Here is a 19,374-nt window from a genome sequence, read left to right as displayed (position 1 = left end):
TTAATGATCAGAGATAAAATAACTCAAAAATAAACCCCAATAGTGCAAATATGTCTTCCACTAATAAGTAAGCCTTTGGACAAAATAAAAATGGTGGAGAGTTGCGGCACTTTTGCGCAAGGGGTTTTCTTTCATTGACCTGTGTTAAAGCTCTCCTATTGAAAATATTGAGACACTACAGCAGATTAAGAGTACAGATGCTGGAGCCAGACTACTTAAGTTCAAGTCCCAGTTCTGCCACTTACCAGCTGTATGACCTTGGGCAGGCGACTTAACCATTCAACACTTCAGTTTTCTTATCTGTAAAGTGAGGAAAACAGTAATACCAATTTAGGACTGCAGTGAGGATTAAATGTGTTCATAAATATACCACTTGGAGTAGTGTTGAAAAATGCCTTGCAAGGGTTTATTATTATTACCATTATTTACTGAGCTCCCATTATGTGCTAGGGGCTGAGGATACAGTGGTAAAAAGTTCATGAGTCTTATGTTTTAATGGAAGAAATGATGTAGGTTGTTGACTAAATCAACAAATACACATATTCTTAAAATTATAACTATCCTAATAGAAAAACTGTGGTTGACATGAGAACTAACAAAGGAGGTCCCAGATGTACATTAGGGATTGGCAGTCGTGGATTATCCAAGGATTATCCAAGGATCAGTGGGAAGAAAAATCTTCCAGGCAAAATGAAGAGGATATGCAAAGGCACATCCAATAAACTGAAGAAGACCAGGATGGCCCAAGGTCAGTGAGTGATGGGAAGAGTGTCAGATGAAGCTGGAGAGGTTGGCAGAGGTGAATAGGGTAGAGCCATGTGGACCATGTTAGAGATATGGGATATTGTCTAAATTCACGTGAAAGCCAATGAAGAGTTTTAGGCAGGGAAGCAACATAATCAAATTTACATCTTAATAAAAATCCTCCTGGCTGGAAAGCTATGTAGAAAATTATGTTGAGTTCTTGTGCATGTACACAAAAACATATGTACAAGAAAATCTCTGCACTTGGAGGAATTCAACCACACGTTCTTTTTTATATAATTAAAACACTTTAAATTATATACTGCATATGAATGTATTACATATGATACAAGATTGTATATATTTTACATTCATACATATGTATGACAAGGGCAGCTTTGTACTACACATGGCAAAAGCTGTTCTGGACCCAATTCCACTGTGGGAACATGTCCTCCATACCTCCAACAGGAAATTCTTGGACACCAGCAGGGTGTCCGATAATTTGACTCAATTATGACACTATTTATCCAGAGATAGCATCAGATTCCACAGGTTAAGAGTTCAGACCTACAAGACTGCGCCCACCTCCACCACTTCAGACACTGGTCAAAAGGACAGGTTGTCTCCTGTCCTTCTGACTGACCAGCTACATATTAGAGGTTCCCATGACACCCTCCTTGGGTTCAATTAATTTGGTAGAGCACCTCAAAGAATTCAGAGAAACATGTTACTTACTAGGTTACCCATTTATTACAGAAGGAAATAATTCAGCAACAGCCAGATCGAAGAGATGCACAGGGCAAGGTATGGAGAGAGGACATGGCACGTCCATACTTTCCCTCCAAGTATGCCACTCTCCCCATACCTCCACATGTTCAGCAACCCGGAAACTCTCTGAACTCTCTCTTTTGTGGGTTTTTATGGAGGTTTCACTATAAGACCAATGATTTAATCAATCTTACCTATTGGCAGCTAGTCTCAACCTCTAGGCCCTCTTCCCTCTCCAGGGGTCTGGGGGTAGGACTTAAAGTGCCAACTCTCTAATCGCACAACTGGTCCTCTGGGCAACCAGCCCCCATTCTTAGATGCTTTCTGAAAGTCAACTTATTAACATAGCAAACAATACCTTTAAGGCTCTCATCACTTAGGAAATTCCAAGGGTTTTAGGAGCTCTCTGCCAGAAACAGGGAGGAAGACTAAATATATATTATAAATCACATATATCACACGTGGTAAACCAAGTACTATGATTTAATGAATTTATGTTCATTTCACTTCTAGGGTTTGTTACCTTACATTTTGAGTTTAGAATTAAGATGCAACTGCGCTGTTAAATGATGTTCACTGTGCACTGTTTGTAAAAAAAAAAAAAAAAAAGTATATATAATAACTATCCAAATATGGGGAATTGGTAATTATATACATACAACTACTAAGCAGCTGTAAAATGAATAATGTAGATCTACTGGGTGAGCCAAAAAGTGCCTTTGGTTTTTTAAGTAAAAATAAAAGACACATTTTTCATTTTCACCAATAACTGTATTGAACAACATATTCACCCTTTTGTTCCACTACCTTCTGCCATTTTTCAGGCAACTTCATAATTCCATCTTCCCAAAACTTTTTATCTTTTTGAGCAAAGAACTGTTCCAGGTGTCTTTTACAGTCTTCCAGGGAATTGAAATTTTTTCTATTAAGAGAATTTTGTAAAGACCAAAATAAATGGAAATCCGAAGGTGCAATGTCTGGTTAATAGGGCAGATGAATCAGAACTTCCCAGCCATGCTGTAACAATTTTTGCCTGGTCATCAAAGAAACATGCGGTCTTGTGTTATCCTGATGGAAGATTATGCATTTTCTGTTGACTAATTCTGGACACTTTTCATCAAGTGTCACTTTCAGTTGGTCTAATTGGGAGCAGTACTTGCTGGAATTAATAGTTTGGTTTCCCAGAAGTAGCTCATAATAGAGGACTCCCTTCCAATCCCACACAACATCACCTTCTTTGGATGAAGACCGGCCTTTCATGTGGTTGGTGGTGGTTCATTTCACTTGCCCCACGATCTCTTCCGTTCCACATTATTGTACAGTATCCATTTTTCATCACCCGTCACAATTTGTTTTAAAAATGAAACATTTTCATTACATTTCAGTAGAGAATCGCATGCGGAAATATGGTCAAGAAGTTTTTGCTTAACTTACGTGGAACCCAAACATCAAAGAGATTCACATAACCAAGCTGGTGCAAATGATTTTCAACGCTTGATTTGGATAATTTGAGTATGTCGGCTATCTCCGTTGATTGTTCTCAATTAATGTCTCGATTTGATCGCTGTTAACTTCAACTGGTCTACCTGACCATGGAGCATCGTCCAGTGAGAAATCTCCAGCACAAAACTTTGCAAACCACTTTTGACATGTTCGATCAGTCACAGCACCTTCTCCATACACTGCACAAATCTTCTTGTGCATTTCAGTTGCGTTTTTACCCTTCTTGAAATAATAAAGCATAATGTGCCAAAAATGTTGCTTTTTTCTTCCATCTTCAATATTAAAATGGCTACACAAAAATTCACCAATTTTGATAAGTCTTTTTTTTAAATGCACGCTGATATGACAGCTGTCACATACAATCTAACAAAATTCTTTCGAATGAAGTTAAAGACAACTACGTGCTACCAGAGTCATCTTACGGAAAAAAACGAACAAACCTTTTGGTCAGCCCAATACATAGACCAAAATGGAACAGTGTTAAAAATATTAAGGGGGAAAAAATAAGCTCTAGGAACATACAATCAGCAATAAGATTTTTGTGAAAATAAAAATTATATATGGATAAATGTATAAAAATATAAATGTTTATCCAGATATGAAAGTATATACAGAAAACTATTAGCACTGCTTACTCCTTGAACAGTAGGGTTAGGGGAAGGGTGAGCATTTTCTTTTTACTTTAGGTGCTTCTGATTGTTTGAATTCTTTATAATGACTATCTGCCCATTTTAATCAAAAGTAACTGATAAAGACATAAAAATTAATAAAACTTCATTTTAAATCTTTTTAACAGAAGTAATTTACAGCATAATATAGAATCGAAGTGAGACAAAGGTAGTGAGTGAAGTGAGAAGACTGATCTATGCTATTTACAATTTTTAAAATCATGGCATATAATTAAGGTATTTCCCATTAGTTACCGGTAAGCAGAATTAAGGGTTCTCTGTCAGCCATTATTGATCAGGTAATAAAACGGCTGTCAGACTAATAGATGGGCTGTGTGAGGTGGGCTGTGTCCTACAATCGCTTCCTCTTCCTTCTCTTAGCAATCCTCTTACCTGCTTCAATGTGTCTTTTCAAGGATAAATGGATATTGATAGACTTTGATCAGACTGAATGTAGAAATGGCAAGTCTACAAAAAAAGTATTACTAAGTCATGTAGCCTATATCTGTTCACAGGTGTTTGAAGAAAATCACGGAACTTCTTTAACATCTGTTGTAATTAGAGAGAATAGCTAATTATAACTTAGTATCAAGATGAAGTCAACAGAGACAAGAGAAGTTAAAGCCATATAATTCAGCATGATTCATTTCTATGACTTATCTGAATGACGGGTCCCAAAATACCAGTCTTGCCATTCAACCGTTTGAAGATAGCTACTAGGATATTGTACCAACAAAATATTTTGGTATTATTTCAATGAATCTACCACATTATAGACCAACATTATTAAAAATATTTTCTCCAGAACACTGATTCTGAGGCCATTTAACAGGTATTACATGTTTTTAAAAGGGGTGTGAGTTATTGATTAAATAAATTTCAAAAATGCTGAGAGAAATGAAGTTAAGGGGTTTTTAAATTGTGCTTCTCAGAGACATTAATATGCTAATGTGAATTATGAATCTTCAGGATATTGATATAATAAGTAGTAGTTTCCAATTCCAAGTTCATTTTTCTAGGAAATCCTTCTGTTGGTAATATATTAGGGGTATATTAAGGGACAATTGTCTTTTTGGAACCACTGACATAGTCCCATGGTCAAACCTAAATTTGGTGCTTTATGCTGTGAAACAAGTTTGGTTGCCTTCTTGCTTTACTCATTTAAAAGAGTTGAAAGACCCTTCTAAAACAAAACTTTGCCATGTTGTCACTCCCTCTAAAGAGTATTTCTCTTCACCCTATTAGCAAGGTGCAAAGTACATTTAAGGCTAAACTTCAGAGCAAGCCAAGGAATACTGAGTACATCATTCATCTCCCTCCCACTTTTTATCCTCAAGTTTAGGGTGAAAAAATGCACACACATAAAGCTTGGTCTTGGCCATAGCAAATTCGGGTTGATAAATTTGAATACACAAGAAAAGGCCTGGGTCTTCAACTTGAAAGCAGTTTAGTATACCTTAACCCTCAGTTCATCACTAGCAAATTTCTTAGCTAAGATTTTATTTGCTTGTTAAATACAAACTTACACTAGTACCTGGGAAACTGATGTTGAATTCACAATAAAAATACAAGAAAACATTCTAGAAAACAACTTGGCAACACATATTCAAAAGTCTTAAAAATGTTTCTTTCCATTGATCTACATTTGATTCCACTATTAGAACTGGTCACCAATATATGTATAAGGATGGTCACAGACACATTACTCATAATGGTCACAAAAAAAGACACACTCATGCAAGAGAACCTTATTTAGAACTTTAAAATGATGCTGTGGACATAAAGCAACCTAAATGTCCATCAACAGATGAATGGATAAAGAAAATGTGGTACATATATACAATGGAATATTACTCAGCCATAAAAAAGAATGCAATAATGCCATTTGCAGCAACATGGGTGGACCTAGAGATTATCATAATAAGTGAAGTAAGTCAGACAAAGACAAATATCATATCACTTATCTGTGTAATCTAAAAAAAAATGGTACAAATGAACTCATTTACAAAACAGAAATAGACTCACAGACATAGAAAACAACTTATGGTAACTATGGTTACCAAAGGGGAAAGGGGTGGGAGAGGAATAAATTAAGAATTTGGGATTAATAGCTATACACTACTGTATATAAAATAAACAAGGACCTACTGCATAGTACAGGGAACTATATTCAATATCTTGTAATAACCTATAATAGAAAAGAATCTGAAAAAGAATATATATGTATCACTTTGCTGTACACCTGAAACACTGTAAGTCAACTACATTTCAATTTAAAAAACTAAAAATAAAAAAAGGATTAAGAAATAAATCTAATTATATTAAATGTGAAAAAAATGATGCTATGGAAAACTACTAACATGGGGAAATGCATATGTCTAATGCATGCATTTTATTTTATTTATTTTTTTAACATCTTTATTGGAGTATAATTGCTTTACAATGTTGTGTTAGTTTCTGCTGTACAACAAAGTGAATCAGCTATATGTATACATACATCCCCATATCCCCTCCCTCTTAATGCATGCATTTTAAAAAAGCAGAAATACATACTTAAATACATAGATACATACATACTGGTATAACTTATATTTGCATAGATTATCCTGAATGATACATAAATTGAAAATGGTAGTTGAGTCGGGAGTGGAGAACTGGGAGACTGAGGGATGGGGGAGAAGAGAGACTTTATCCTCCCTTTCCTTTGTACTGTTTGAATCGTTTAGGACAAATCAATTAAAATAGATAGGTAGGTAGGTAGGTAGAAGAAAGAAAGGAAGACAGAAATCGAAGAACAGAGGGATGAATGAAGGGCCTCTGTGACGGTCTAAATTGTGAAACAAAATGTGTCTTTAATCCTGTATTGTATAGCCCCACGTACCAACTCATGATCCTGATAGTTGAAGGACATCAAGCTTGATAATTATTATTCAAACTCACTATAGTTTTTTTTGTTTGTTTTGGTTGGGTTTTTCTTTGTGGTACGCGGGCCTCTCACTGCTGTGGCCCCTCCCGTTGCGGAGCACAGGCTCCGGACGTGCAGGCCCAGCGGCCATGGCTCACAGGCCCAGCTGCTGCGCGGCATGTGGGATCCTCCCGGAGTGGGGCACAAACCCGTGTCCCCTGCATCGGCAGGCGGACTCTCAACCACTGCGCCACCAGGGAAGCCCTCACTACAGTTTTATTTTAAACTTCAATTACTTGACCTGTCAGTTTCTAAAAATCTAAATGTACATTTGCTCCTACTTTTCGTGATTTCTGCCTTAGGTAATTTTACACTGGCGCTCATAAAGGCTCATGACAGGTACACTTGTTGGTTTGAATCTTTCTCAACATGGTGTGTATTGCTTTTCTCTTTAAATAATCTTAGCCTTGAATTCTATTTTGTCTAATATTAATACCTTACAGTAGCTTTTGTTATCATTATTGGTTTTTTATTCGTATTTGCTTAGAATATCTTTACTCATCCATATATTTTCATCTTTCTTGGGTCATTTCATTTTATGTCTCATAAAAAACATAAAGCTAGACATTCATTTTTCTTAGCTGTAGTTCTTTGTTTTTAACAGTTACTTAAACCATTTACATTTATTTTTCATACTTTGTATTTGTCCCAATCATTATTTTTATGTGTATTATATTTACTGTGCATTATTTATTCTTATTTTACTATTTGATAAATTTATTAGATTGATTGTATTTGTTTTACATATTGTTTTGATTCCATGTTCTTCCTTTAATTGGTTAGAAGTGATATCTCCTATCTCTTCTATCTGAGTAGTTCTACTCAAATGTCTAACATATCTATTCAAACGTGAAATTTATGTAAAACTTACATTTATCTATTGAAGCCTACCTAGCTCTAATCCATACTTATAACCTCCTGTCCTCTCCCTTTACCCGAGCTCCATGTTAAAATTATGAGATTTTAGTTCTCAAATCTAAAATATAATTTTATTATATTTAAAATAATTAATACTCAGTTACAAATTATGCTTTTTTGCTCAGTACTGCTTCCATATCTTCCTTTTGAGCTTATTTTTAATATTGCTAAAGTATATTCTCTATTAATTATTTCACCTAATGTTCACAAGTGGCATATTTTAAAGTGTTTTGGGGACTTCCCTGGTGGTCCAGTGGTTAAATCCCACGCTTCCAATGCAGGGGGCCCGGATTTCATCCCTGGTCAGGGAACTAGATCCCGCATGCCACAACTAAGAACCAGTGCAGCCAAATAAATACATATGTAAAAAATAATAATAAAGTGTTTCGTTGCTTAAAAGGTCCTATTTTACCTTCGTATTTGAACGATAGGTTGATAGGGTACAGAATACTATTTTCATACAGCTCTCTGAAAATATTAATTATACATATAATTATATCCCTTCAGATATTCCTTTTTTTTTTTTCCTGTAAAACACTATGCCTGTTTTTCATGACCGTCCTCCTTTAATGCGTCCTGATTTGGGGTTATGAGGTCATCATTTTATTAGCTGTTTCCCACTAGCCTGTCTATGATCACAGTCTGCCTCCAAACCACGACCAACCTGGATTTCTGGGCACGGGGGTCATCGTCCCTTGTATGCTTCATCAACCACCCTGGGCATCACCCCACCTCCCAGATTTGCAGCTATTTATTATGTAAAAGAGGGAAGGAAGACGCTTACCTCCAGGATGCTTTCACACAACTCCCCTCCTATCCCCATCCACTGCCTCTCAGCTCCAGCTCCCCTGGGGCCATTTTCACATCCTTCCTCATCCTCTCCTGAACCAGTTTTGGGCTGTGGATACCTTCTTCAATCTGATCTCATTTAAATTCAAACTTGCAGAGATTCCTCATAATTCCTGATCCACTAACATTACCCCCCCCTCTTTTTTTTAATATATAGTTAAAATTTGTGTCTGTTCATTCTAAGGACTTGAGGAGATGGCTGACCGGGGAGAGATTGTGAGGCTACACAATCCATCCCTTTGGCCTAATCCCCAACATTACTAACATTGTTTTAAGTTACACACACACACACACACACACACACACACACACACACACACACACGACCTCCATATTTTCATGCTAAATCTAAATAAATTAACTAGGTCTGCAGGGCACACTCTCACAAACATTAAACCACACTATTTCAGTGACATGCTTACATTGGGCAAACTTTCTTAATCTTTCTACCCAAGAAATAGTTCCTGAATTTATTTTTCTCTCTCTTTTAGAAGGGAGATTTAGATCACCTGATAAGAAATCGCTGCTTCTTGGTTTGGTGACCCTTTGTGGAGTCATTGCTCTTTCCTTCTCCCCTTGGGCTGCCTTATCAAACCTTCGAAGTCTGCACAGGATGATCATGAGATTTTGAGGTCAGTAGGTTTTAAGACTCCTTTCTTTTATCAAAATCCAAACTGTGGGATTTGCATTTAGATGAAGTTACACAGACCCTGTGTCAGGGGCCACGAGTACACAGTCAGGGCCAAAGAGACCTGTCTATGCAAGTGAGGCCCACTCAGTTTACCACCATGTGCATACCACCAAGACAGGCATACACATTTCACATCCGTCATCCTTTTGGTCTAAGGAGCATTCCTAAGTCACTAAGTTACTAAGCACTCCTAAGTTCTGTGCAGAGATGTAGAGGCCTCTGCCTAGGGCTGAATCTTTTTTTGGTCCCTGTGATAAATTTGCTTGTGACTGCTAAATACCGCCACACATTTTCCCCCACTGCAGCCTGAGTGAACAAACAAACAAAAAGTGTTTTAGAGGGTAAATACACAGTGAAAGGCAAACTAGTGTATAGTGATTAAGAGTCCAGACTCTGCTTGAATTCACATTATTCTATTTATCAAATGTGTGATCTTAGACAAATTATTTATCCTCTCTGTGCCTTGGTTTCCACATCTACAAAATGGGGACAACAATAATAACGGATTCTGAGAAATAAATAACTTGGTATATGCAAAGTGCCTGGAATGGTACTTGACACACAGCAAGCCCCATTTAAGTATTTGTTAATACAACTAATGTCACCAGAAATTGCTGCTACCGTGTTCACTACAATCTGTGACTATTTTTGGAAGGAGTGCATTCCTCTCGGCACTTTTCTGATTTCCTACATAGAAATGATAAGAACGGGCATCTCCACAGAGCAGACCCACACAAGGGTCACAAAGATGACAAGTCACCATCAGAATGTTGGGCTGATGCCCAGGAACCCTCCGGAGAAGCGTGACTCTGTGTCCTTCAGATCTCTTAAGAAAGTCCAGAACAACTCCCCGCAGCTCGGCAAACTCAACAACCCACATCTGCTTTGGGAGCTAAGTGGCCCATAAGTGCAGAGCTGCTGTATCTCACACACTCTCCAGGCACAACTCAAAGAGCCGGGCCCCACGGCTCAGACAACCTGCTTCTACCTGATCACACGCACGATCAGGTCCTGCAGTTTTAGGCTCAGCAAATGGCGAACAGCCATAGGCCTGTTCAAGTCATACTCACCTTCTAGACAGAGAGTAACTCTGAATCAGTCCTGGGGGTCCAGGCCGACTACGGTTGATCATGGAGGCACCCTCACTGCCAGACCCTGACAAGAAGTTCCTTTTCAGTCCCTTGTCTTTATGTAGTCAGTATCTACTGGATGCAGAATACCAGTTTAAGTGCTTGGGGAGGGTGGAGAGGGTCTATTAGAAAGGAGTTAAAGATGGTGCTATTCCTTGGGTACAGAAAAGAATAGAATCTGCTTATGGTTCTTGGGTTAGAAGTGGATCAAGAGACCAGACTGATGAAATGTTTTTTTTTCCTTTCTTTTTTTTAAAAACTTATTTTATATTGGAGTATAGTTGATTAACAATGTTGTGTTAGTTTCAGGTGTACAGCAAAGTGATCAGTTACACATGTATCTATTCTTTTTCAAATTCTTTTCCCATTTAGGTTGTTACATAATATTGAGCAGAGTTCCCTGTGCTATACAGTAGGTCCTTGTTGGTTATCCATTTTAAATATAGCAGTGTGTACATGTCAATCCCGAACTCCCAATCTATCCTCCCCCCACCCTTCCCCGCTGGTAACCATAAGTTCGTTCTCTAAGTCTGTCACAGACTTCCTTTCTTTTCATATTGACTGGATGGATTATAGTTTGAGCAAATATTTCCTTGGCTTTCCCTCTACATCTTGCATTGTTACTTTGTCACAGGCTCATATGACGATGTATTCGTTTGCATTTCTCATTAATGCAAAAGTTCTATTTACTAAATCCTAGGAATCAATAGTCTAGTTTGCAGACCTGGCTCCTGCCTTGCTTTCCTGAAGATGGTCTCTCAAGGCACAGGGAAACCTCATGCACACACACACAGCTCTGTCATTTCTTCATCCACGGACATATGCGGTCCTAACCAAACCAGGTCAGGCAGTGAAAGCAACTATAAGGAAAATGCTTTTCATCAGAGCATGCCAGTGCCAGGCTAAGACATGTGGGTGCCCCAGGGACTAATAATTTGCTTTCTCAGCCAATGGGTATTCACGGTATTCACTAAATTCTTGACAAAAGAACACCTGAAGGATGAATTAAGAGGAGAGGGAGAATCGTGTGACTGCTTCCCACCTCTCCACTGTCCTGAGCAATTCATCTCTTGCCTCAAACTTGCACTCACAACTCAGCAGAACAAAAGCCCAGCAATGAACCAAATCTATGCTCTTCAGAAGGCAAATTAGTAACTTTAGGTCCTGCTGAAGGCCCTTAGGTTCCTAACCCTGCTCCACAGAGAGCATTACACCAAATTATTCCAACAATTCCATCCAAACAATTCTCACCCAGAAAGGAATTCTGGTCAATATGAATTTCCCCCTCTCATTACATCTCCAGGGATGCTTTTGTGCCTTTATATATCAACACCCCAGACAGCCCTTCAGCCCTGGGCAGTACAGAATGGGAACCATGTGGACAAAAGGAGCAGAGCTGGGAGGGCAGCTGTGCTCTCAGCCTCAGAACAGGCTCTCTGGTAAGCAGGGCAGGACAAAGGGACCTGTCCTGTGAGCATGAGGCCATTTTTTTTTTTTTTTTTTTTTCTTTTTTGGGGTACGCGGGCCTCTCACCGTTACGGCCTCTCCCATTGCAGAGAACAGGCTCTGGACGCGCAGGCTCAGCGGCCATGGCTCACGGGCCCAGCCGCTCCGCGGCATGTGGGATCCTCCCGGACGGGGGCACGAACCAGTGTTCCCTACCTCGGCAGGTGGACGCTCAACCACTGCGCCACCAGGGAAGCCCGAGGCCATTTTTTAAACCAAAACCTTTAAGAGTCTAGGGGAGGAAAGGGACCAGGAATATAGAGTCGTGGTGAAGTGGCAGTCTTGGTCATATGTAATATCATTCATAGAATTTAAAGGGATTTAGTTTCCAGTTTTCTCCCTACTTTCCTCCCTTTGCAAGCTCCTTAATACAACACTTGAGTTGGTCTCAGGGAAGAGTCCTGGACTCCCCCTTCTAAAGCAGTGCTGTCCAACAGAAACCAATAAGAGCCACACATCATGTAATTTTAGTCTTCTGATAACCACATTTTACAAAGTAAAAACAACCAGGTGAAATTAAACTCATTAGCTTTGTAACCCAATATATCCAAACTAGCATCATTTCAACCTATAAACCATATTAATTATTTTTTTCATACTGTGTATCGGACAATGCAGTTATTAAAGTTCCCTGCTTCCAGGGAGTCTTCAGTCTGAAGAGACAGTGAAAGTCTGAAGACCATCTGTCTATGAGGTAGAGTTATCTGAAGCCTTATACCAGGAAAAACGAGGTGGGATAGTTTAGGATTTAGGGACGAGGAGGCTCTGAAGTCAGACACAGAACCTCGACTCTGCCTCTTGCTAGGGGTGTGACTTCGGGCAATTTACCTAACTTCTCCAAGCTTCCGTTTCTTCACCTCATAGGGTTGTTTTGAGGCCTGGCCCTAATTAGCAAGAGAGAAATATTAGCTCAAATGACAAAAATTATAAAATCTTTACTATCATTGATATGTTAATTGAGAGTTTGGCATATTCCCTTATCTCCAGATCCTCAAAAAAGATCTAATTTATCAATGGCTGACAAAGCCCTAGGATGAGAGAAGGATAACTAGTTAGTTAGGTAAGTGGGAAAGAGAAGGTGGAAATGGGAAACAGAACCCCAGGAGAGGGAAACGGAGATTCCCTGTAGACAGAGACCCAACACTGGATTTGCCCTGTTCTATGTCTGAAAACACTGAAGAAAGAAGAATTCAGGGTTTAATGAGTGGGGATATTTCCTGACTGCCATATGGCTGGCACATAGGGAGCAAAACAGCCACATCAGCTCAGAGAACAATTCCATGGTTTATGGAGAGAAGAAGGAAGGGAGGCAGCAAGGAGTGTGCAAGTCTGCAAGTACCCCAGAGGGTACTTCACACCCCAAGTCCCCTCTCCCTGAGCACCAGAGTGGTCCTCCTAATACATTTCCTCTTCCCTGCCTAGATTTCCTGGCTACAGTCTCTGTTTTCAATACTATATGATAAAAAGATGGTGTGAATTAGTACATCAATGGAGGGAAACATCAAGTCTCTGAGGTTGTAGGACCTTAGTCTAATCTCCCATCTTATCCCCCAAACCCCCTTCTATGTGTCCCAACAAGATCTTTTACTCTCTGCTTGGCCTATTGTCATCTGTAAGCTCTTCAGATGACAAGGCCGCTTCCAACTCTACAGTTTAGAAAGGTGTCCCCCCCACCCCGTATGGAGCCACAACATGCCTTTGCTTTAAGCTCTAGCTCACTCTCAGCCTTAGTTTGCCCTCTGGACATGCGTAATATCTCTTCTATAGGCCGGTCTTCAAACACAGGAGAGCAGCCATCACATCTCCCCTTGACATTTTTTTTTTCTTTTTGGTGCCGAACGAAATGACTCTGTTTTTTTTTTTCAGTCCACTTCTCATTAGTCAAGGCTTCCAGGCCTCTTCCTTGCCCTTCGCAGAATCTGCTACATTTTTTTGAATGTTCTTTTAACTTGCAGGGCACGGCGTGCATCGCACCCTCCCCGCTGGTGCTGACCAGAGACTCGTACAGTGGACTATTGTTTGCAACACTCAGCCTGGCAGCCCCAATGCACATCCGCCTTACCATCCTCCCTGCTGATCAACGCTTCCTCTTCCTCTCCCACACTACACACTGTCTGTTCTCCTTCCACGATGTTTCTCATGCCTCCCCCCACCTCACCCACCCGCTCCCCAGCCCTGCCTCAGCCCAGGGCCTCCTTATCCCTCACCTGGATTATTGAAGTGGTCTCCAGTGGCTTTACTACCTTCAGCCCCTCACCTCTGCCACCCATCTTTCACCCCATTCACCCTTTCTGATCCATAAACCAGTTCACACCACACGCTTATAGAGAAACAATCCTTCTGGTCTTCAAAATAAGTCTTAACTCCATGGTCTATCTAGCCTTCAAAGCTCTCAGTGATCTAGCTTTAAGCCATTTTCATTGTCCTCTACACCCTTCCAACCATGCCAGACCCCTCGCCCTTGCCCTCAGCCTCAAATATTTCATACTTCCTCCCTGATTGTAGAGAGTTTTTGGTAATCCTTCGAAGCCCAGAGTAGATGTCATTTCTCCATGCTGTCTTCAATGATCTCCTCCTTGGAAATCCTACAGCATATTAGTTGTACTTCCTTACTGAATCATTCATGTATTAATTATTTCTTTTGCCCTTTTTTTTCTTTTCAACCAGATACTGTCCCTGTGCTCAAGGAGGGTCCAAGCGAATGAGAGAAATAGACAAGCAAAGAACAAACAGAATCATGAGCGCTCTAAAGGGAGATGGTGTGGGAACCTGGGGTGCGAGGGGCAGGCGTCTAACCAGACAGACTTTGGGATCAAGGAACGCTTCACAGAGAACAGGACATTAAGTCCGGATGTAAGCAGGAGCTCCAGGCAAGGGGGTTATCTGTGAAAAAGCCATATGACAAGTGAGATAATGGGCCATTTAGAGAAGTGAATATTTAACTTTGTGTCTTCTTTGTAGCTTGAGGATGGGGCAGGGTGGGGACAAAGCTGGGAAACTGGCTGAGGTCAGCTCAGATAGGACCTTAAAAGTTATTCAGTAGGGTGTGGGAGTCATTGCAGGGTTTAAGCAAGGGATTGACTTGCAGAGATTTTCAACTCAGAAATACCGTGTTAGCAACAGATTGGAGGAGAGACGAGAGCCAGTTTGGAGTAGAGACGGAGACCTGTTTTGAGGCTGATGGAGAACTACAGATTTGGCAATGGGTCCAAAGACTGGTTAACAGACTCAAAATATACTAAGTAGAAACTTCAAATGGTGGACTTGGATGTGAACAGAGAGGAAGAAGGATAAATGCTAGTCTCCACTTAGCTTTTCCTTTTTTGTCTTATTTTATATAAACTGCACCCAAAGAGGTAGCACTACCCTCAACAAAGTTTAAAGTCCCTGGTAACAGGCACAATCTTCAATCAGCTATAGACACTTCATGTTGCCTTCAATGGTATCTTACATAAGCACAGCCTAAATAAGCTTTTGCTGAATTTGCCGAAACACCTAATTTTTAGTAGGCAAACTTAATTTATGATAATGCCAAATAGGGCACAATTTTTTCAAAGGAATAATTCTACAGGAAGATCACTTCGAGGAAGGCCTATTGTTGGGTCATTCCACGTTCATCCATCCATTTTTCATTCCACAACTACTTACCGAGTGTCTCTTACACGCCAGGTGTTGTTTTGGGCATTGGGATACAGCAGCAAATAGGGCAACAAGCTTCCTGCCTTGAGCTTACTCTAGCAGGGAAAGACAAAGATAAGAAAACAAATAAAATTAAAATATAAATGCACACAGGTATATTTGCCAAGGGAAAAAATGGAGTAAGAAGTGAAAGCAACCAACTGAGGAGGTAATAATTAAGCTAAAAACTACGTGACAAGAGGTGGCAAAATACATGAGATTATTCTAGGCAGAGAGAAGAGTGAAATGCAGATAGCTTGTGTATATGGGACTTAAAGGGGGAGGGGAGGAAAGAGACTGAGGGTGAGTTCAGAAAGGTGGGAAGCTCACATAGGGCCCCATGAAAGAGAGTTTGGATGTTTAGCAGGACATTGGCATGATCTGACCATGAAGATATTTTTTTTCCCCTAGAGGTGGTCCAAGCCTGTTCCTCACACCCTTGGAGGAAAGAAAAGCAGTTTTCCATGACTGTGCCTTTCCTGAGAAGGTTCCACAGGGAGCAGGCCAAATCATATCTGTGACCTTCATTTAGTAACATTTCATCTGGGCTTTGCTCCAGCATCTTCAGCAATTTTAGGTATTACTTATCCAGGTGAGCAAGATTTGTTATATTTTCCCTTATAAAGATTAAAAATATGAGGGCATACAATGGTTTTAGTCACTGCTATTCTCCTCTGCCCTCTCCCCACAAACAAAAAAATTTCCCCATCCTTAGAAGAAGCCTATTTTCAACTATCTGTAGATTCAGAGATGATTGTTCCTTTTGCTTGTTATAAATGTGGTTGGAACCATACCATCCACTCTGGGGTCTTGGGCTCTTTTGCCCAGTGACTAGAATTTCATCAATGCCCTCACAGTTGACTGGCGCCCATGTGTTAGTGATCTCACAGATACACCGCTGTAATGCTTCATTATGGTTTTCCTGGGGGGTGGGGAGTAAGGGGTGGGGATGTCCTGCATAGGTTCCAGCATGTACAGAACGCTGCTATCAGAATTTTACCCATAGTAGTAGGCTGAGCATGTCATTCTAATCAGAGGGGAACCGTATTGGCTCCTGGTCAAATGTTGAATTGATTTTAAAATTGCTTTGATGACTTATATATTCAGTGCACAGTTTGGGGCCTCTGTTTATCTCTCCATATGAGCCGAGTTGCAGCTTCAGAGCATTTGAAGCTTGCTCTATCGGCCATTTGAAAATATAGGTTTAAGTCACATAGAGCATGTGCTTCCAGTTGCTGTCTCACATTTGGAGTTCATTCCTGGCTGGCCTCCAAAGCACTAGATGAATAGACCTCTTTAAGATAAAATTTCAGTTTTATATTTACATGGAATGCTTTTAAATTAAACATATACATAAGTTGTACATGATTTTATTTTGGGTTATACAGCACAGGAGAGCTTGAAAGAATAGAAGAGGAAAGGAAAACAAAAACATCACCCAGCCTACTGGTTACATTGGTCACAAGTTACCTGGTTTACCTTCCAAGTTCAGCCAGATGTTGTAACCAGCAGGAGGTCTGACTTTTGCCCAAGTCTCCTACCAGGTTAGATAAGACAATCTTGCCAACATAGAGTGAAAATTTAGAATTGGACCAGAAAGACAAGACTTTTGTTCGCCTAGGAATTGATTCATGAAAGAAAGGAGGAAGGAACTGACATAAAAACCAGGAGGAAATCTGAACTGCAGATCTGGGGGAATGGCTAAGCTTTTGTGCTATGTGTTAGATTAGTGAGGATGATAATTACTTGAAATTAGGAAAACGAAAAGCAAGACAGGAATGTGATAGCCTGAAAAACCAGAATCCCCAGAGCTCTACTTGTTCTGTCCTGACTGCCAGATCTGGCACAATTTTTCCCAGGGTGGGTGTAACACAGAGTTCCTTACGCTTAAGGACATGTTTGATGGATTAAACTAAAAGCCAACCTGGGATATCCATTGTACTGCAAGATGCATGCTTAATACATATGGAGTTGGTAGAAAATGTTTATGATGGGAGGCAGAGATGAGTCAAGCCTGCTTTTTAAAATTCATAAGGTTAATGCTCATGTTACTCAAGATCCAAAAGGCTAATGATTTCACTTTCTGATCATGCTTAGTTCGCTATCTCCACTGGAAAGATGTCAGCTGTTTCAACCCTGACTCCAGAGAATTAAAATACCCTTAAGTCATTTCCATGGGTGTAAAATGATAGCAAGCAAGCCCTGAATTAGCATTCCTAGGCCCTTTCAGGGTTCAATGCACACTGGAGAAGAGGCAGAAAGAAAGAAAATGATGTTACAGCCAATTCCGGCATTGGCTCTATCAATACCACCATTTCATTCTCCAAAACACAGGGCCTGAATGCTGAATACAACAGAGACAAGTATATTGAATCTGGATCAGCTGACCAGGGACATGAGGACAGCTGAAGTATTCACATTTCTAAGGTTACCAATCCAGGTCTTAAAGGGGTTAAGACCTAAGGTCAAGGCAAAATGTGATCAGCCTGTCTGGATCAGTCAACATGTTTCAGAATAATGGTTTCAGGTCTGAGCATCAGAGGTAGATTTCCAGTGATGCTCAAGACACTTAAGTTTCAGGGCTCCTCACTTTGCACAGATTCTGAGAGGAGTCCTAAGTATGTGTTCTTACGGCCATGTGTTTTTCTAAAACTTGTAAGATAATTTAATTACCATGGACACAGACTGCTGTCTCTTTCCACTCTGACTTGCCCTCCATCACACGTCCTTCATGTTGGGAGGCCCCAGAGTGGCCATGTGCATTTTGAGTACCTGATAACGGGAAGTCGAGTTGGGGATCCCTTGGCTTGGGTTTAATATATTTATGAGGTTTTCAGTGACTTCTGTGCATAATTATCACTAATCGCAGAGTAACAATGACTTCCGGTAATGGACCTCTCACCCACAGGTCCAGTTCACCCAGTTGGGTCCTGAAGGCACATGGTCTGAAATAATACTGTGATATGAACTTGCTCCACAGTGCCTAGCACCAAAAGTTCGTGAGTGGTAAAAGAGAAAAAAGTTTTGCAATGCATGAAGCCAGAAGCTATTTTGGCTTCTTTTCCAGATTTCTTGATGTTTATGGTATCTGATAGCCTTTTGAAACGTATAATTTGTTGATTTCTTTTTGCATTCTAAATGAATATTTCTTTTCATACTAATTTATATTGTAGCTGTGTTGTATTTTTCCTAAAGAGTTCATCCCTGACAGTCACTCAAGGTGGTGTACAATAAGTCACCAGATAGCATCATAGACAGTAGGCAAGGGTTAGTATAGCAAAACTTTCTGGAACCTGAGATTTCAGAGGCTGAAAGAGGTATACGATCAACATTGCCAGAGATTCTGGTGTAGCTCTGACTAACCCTGCCTGATCAGTTCTTCACTGGATTCTGAACAAGATCTTTCACTATAAACACCCTATTCATAGGAAAAAAAAAAAAGTATCCTTGAAGGAGAGCCCAGTTTTTCCTAGGATCAAAAATTATGTGCCATGGGCTTGCCTGGTGGTGCAGTGGTTAAGAATCTGCCTGCCAATGCAGAAGACACAGGTTCGAGCCCTGGTCCGGGAAGATCCCACATGCCGCGGAGCAGCTAAGTCCGTGCACCACAACTACTGAGCCTGCGCTCTAGAGCCCACGAGCCACAACTACTGAGTCCATATGCCACAATTACTGAAGCCTGTGTGCCTAGAGCCCGTGCTCCACAACAACAGAAGCCACCGCAATGAGAAGCCCGCGCACCGCAACAAAGAGTAGCCCCCACTCGCCACAACTAGAGAAAGCCCACGTGCAGCAACGAAGACCCAAAGCAGCCAAAAATAAATAAATAAATTTATTTTTTTTTTTTAAATTATGTGCTGGGGCTTCCCTGGTGGCGCAGTGGTTGAGAGTCCGCCTGCCGATGCAGGGGACACGGGTTCGTGCCCCAGTCCGGGAAGATCCCACATGCCG

At 40.4% G+C, this 19,374-nt stretch overlaps 1 long non-coding RNA gene across 1 annotated transcript in view; it reads right to left on the bottom strand.

Moving 5' to 3' along the window:
* Positions 1–245: 245 nt before the first annotated feature.
* LOC114486752 (uncharacterized) overlaps positions 246–19,374 on the bottom strand; it is a 118,742-nt gene continuing 99,613 nt past the window's right edge. Inside the window, exons 7-8 of the long non-coding RNA XR_003681015.2 lie at positions 15,394–15,479; positions 246–300 (exon numbers count right to left, since the gene is read on the bottom strand). This is a non-coding gene — a long non-coding RNA (uncharacterized lncRNA). The remainder of the gene's footprint in view (positions 301–15,393; positions 15,480–19,374) is intronic.

This window comes from Physeter macrocephalus, chromosome 8 (genome assembly GCF_002837175.3).
Source record: "Physeter macrocephalus isolate SW-GA chromosome 8, ASM283717v5, whole genome shotgun sequence".
NCBI lineage: Eukaryota > Metazoa > Chordata > Mammalia > Artiodactyla > Physeteridae > Physeter > Physeter macrocephalus.
This window is presented reverse-complemented; position numbering and strand designations above follow the sequence as displayed.